Consider the following 3,809-nt stretch of genomic DNA (forward strand, 5'->3'; position numbering starts at 1 on the left):
AAAACTAAAGAAAAAAACCTCACCTACTGGGCCACAGTAGCCTGCATACGACTAGAAACCCAACCTGTAGTTGGTCCAGGATGCAGGCCCGCAAACCCAGTAGGCCCCACAGGGCAGAGTAGGGAGGTAGGCCTAGAGGGCCTGCATTCGAGAGGAGCTCAATGCAGTGTCCGCTCCCCTCGCCGGCCAGATGACGATTAGAATGAAGAAGATGACGGCTCCCAATATCTGAATAATACCGAGGAGGGTGATATGATATTCGATCGTGACGACCGAATTGATGAAATCCAGAACTATGATTATGCTGACGAAGAAAATGTTAATCTTGAAATAACAGAGACCAAATCAGTGCGGAGTTCTTGTGAAGGACCAAATCCCGATCTCCACGCAAGAATGGAAAAAGCCATCGTCCAGATCTTACTTTTGTCGACGACAAAGCAAAAGATCTGCTTTGGGAATCTCTCATGAAACATTTCACCCTACCAGATCATTTCACAGATGCAGATGTGTAGAAAGTCAAGGACCCTGCTCTTAGAAAGATGGCAATTGCATTCAACACCCACAAGAAAACTATATGGGCCAAGTACGTCAAAGGAGGAAAGAAGACTCCAGAATTCACGGGAACACTAGAGAAGCAAAGAGATCACTGGTCCCCTTTTGTGAAATTCAAGGGATCGGAATTACCTAAGGAACGGTCGAGAATAAACAAGGCCAAAGCCGAAAAAAGGAGCAGTTCCATACGCTGGGGCTAGGTGGCTACGCGGTGGCAATGCCTAAGTGGGATAAGTCTGAGAAAGAGACGGTGGATGCAGGGGTCATTCCAGTTACATTGAGCTGGGCCCCCAGGTGCAGGACTTGGTTCTATGCGCATGGGGGGCGTTGGACCTGAACACATGCAAGGTTGTGAAGAAGGCAACTCTTAAAGGAGCCAAGGACAAGTTACATGTTGCAATAGAAGATGCTCGAGCGGGGGTGTTCACGCCCAACAAAGAGAACGATGAGTTTACGCACGCCCTGGGAAATCTTGAACACCCGGGAAGAACACGAGACAAAGGCGTTGTTCTGTGGTATGAGGGGTTTGTGGACTGGAACAACGACTACAGAAGCCATGCAAGAAGGAAGATGGAGGAGGAGAAGAAGAGGAAGCTGGAGGAGGAGCAGAGGAAGCAGAAAGCAGAACGCCTTAAAGGCCTAGAATCAAAGCACGCGGAGTTGGCACTCCAATTCCAGTAGCAGCAGCAGCAGATCGACTCACTTAGCCAAGAAATGGGGTCTCAGTAGCGGCAGCAGCTAGCGAATGATCCAGCATCGGATAGCACTATCCCATCCATATCGATAAGCAGCGTGGGTTCCGCCCCGGGCGAGGCATTGCTGGATAGATACCCTGTGGATGACATCATGGAGAACCCTAATTGTGAGCTACACTTCAAAATGAACAACATATCCATGAAGGTGGCGGACGCCGTTGCTTATACAAATCCCCCTAAAGCAACCTTCCATTGCAACCCGATTCCAGCTGGCTATGCTCGTGTCGTGGTTGATGAAGTGGTTGACCAATATTCGGGGCTAGAGCTTGACATTCCTAGAGGCGACGAGGAGCACACACTGGGAGAGGCCATACATCGTATCATCCTATGAAGAAAGGATTGCATCATCATCCAAGGCCACCGCCTCAGCACAGTCCTGCTCCTTCAAGTCCGCCAACACGTCAGGCCACTCCTCCTTCAAGTTTGGCACCACGTCTGCCCACTCCTCCTGCTCCAAGTCCGGCACCGCATCAGCCCACTCCTCCTCCTCCAAGTCAGCCACGTCAGCCGTCTCCGCCACCTCAGCAACAGCGGAAGAGAGCCGCCGCAACTATGGTGCGTAGCGGTACAAGTCGAGGTACAGGAGCAGCTACAGGAGGCAAGCGATTTCAATATGGTCCAAGCAACCTCGTGCCTCTTCCGAAGAGGCCTTACGAACTAACTCCGGAGGAAAACAAAGCCGAAGTGCGAGCCCAATTGGACGCCCATTTTGGACCGAAACCGCCAACGCTGCCAAAGGAGAAAGTGGCCGAGGATGTCATTGACCACTTTATTCGTATGGCTAAAGCACTAGATCCCAAGCCTGTTGACTCAGACTATGAGCGCCAAATCGTAAAGGCACATCCAACACAAAAAAAGAAGGAACCAAGCTCGAGCTCGAGCCAAGCAGCTGCCAAAAAAGGGGGAAAACCATTCCCTAGCTGGGAGAACAGGTGGTGCAATCGATCCCCCCGCTCATTGTACCAACACACGCGAGTACCAACGCCGATCAGCTGGTAATAACCGACGAGCATAGAAGGCAGGCTGAAGAGATCGGTATCATTGTTTATCAACTCCTAGAGCTCGAGCCCATGGATACGATTAGAGAGGAGGACATAAAACGGAAATATGTCCGCGGCGAACCTTTGGTCAAGCCTGAGGAGGTCAAGAAGCTCTCAACGAGAATGTATGAATTGCATCAATGGTACATGGAAATTACGAAGACTACCAATCGAGAGTCCCTCATGGTGAATGTCAAGGAAGAGCATTACTTCCATGAGCTAGCTCTGTCTGTTGAGTATACATAACTGTTTCAGTTATTCAATCAAGACGCACTCGACAAATCTATCATCAGTTGCTATTGTGTGTAAGTCATTTCTTTTTGTAATTTAAGTCTCAAGCTAGCTGTAGTGCTCTCGTTGATCACTACATGTAATTATCCTCACTATATTCTTTTCTGTGGTATTATGCAGGATGAAGATATATGAAATGAAAAAAGCTGGACGCTATGGCATTATGTTCATTGACCCAAATACGATTAATAAAGAGACATGGACATATCAATTGCATAAAGTAGAGGTAGAGAAAAACATGCTAGAGTTCTTGAAGAGCCTCAATACCAATCGAGATATACTACTTCCTTACAGCTTCAAGTGAGTCACACTGTTTTGTACTACAAATTTTGTTTTTGCTTATTAGTTAGATGTTAATAAGTGTATAGGGTTTAGGATAGTTGATGAATGTTGTGCACATGCCCGCTTAATTTATACATGCAAATGTATGCGCATGCATTTTCCACTAGATCTTGTTAGTCATTAAAGTTGAAGACGCAACAGTTGAAGTACTAGACTCACTACTTAAAGAAGCTAGTGACTACTCAATCGTGAAGGGGACAGTCAACACATAATTTCAATCATTATTAAACTATATGTCGGCCTCAACTAATTAATAACTCCTTTATGCATTTTCTTTGCCGGTGGGCATGGCTTGTCAAAAGTTCATCAAAGAGGTTCCAGGCGAATGGAAACAAAAGCTGTATTGGTTTCGACCCAAGGTAAGTAATTAAGTATAGTACTAGCTAGCTACCGTCTCTTTAATTCTAGTTTCTATACCATTAATTATCATGCTTGATTAATTATTATCTGATTGAATTCTATTCTCGTAAAGGCCATGAAGCAGGCGTCGGGGACTGATTTATGTGCATACTACGTTTGCGAGAACATTCACATGATGGCGTCCGAAAAAAACAAAGGTGCTAGACAGCTATGGATACATTTGCCAGAACACTATTCACAATTTTTACATCATTATCGATATCTAATCACACAACTAATACATGCATTTTGATCTCCTTCTTAAAAGTTCAATGAGGTGCGGGATAAGCTCTTACCAACGGATCTCGTACGAGCAATTGAAGAAGAAATAGCAGGATTTCTAATTGACCAGGTCATAGATTCCAAAGGAAAATACCATTACCCGCTACCGTAGTAATGCCTCCATGTAGGAGAAATTGTATATACTAAA

The sequence above is a fragment of the Triticum dicoccoides genome, chromosome 7A (assembly GCF_002162155.2).
Source record: "Triticum dicoccoides isolate Atlit2015 ecotype Zavitan chromosome 7A, WEW_v2.0, whole genome shotgun sequence".
NCBI lineage: Eukaryota > Viridiplantae > Streptophyta > Magnoliopsida > Poales > Poaceae > Triticum > Triticum dicoccoides.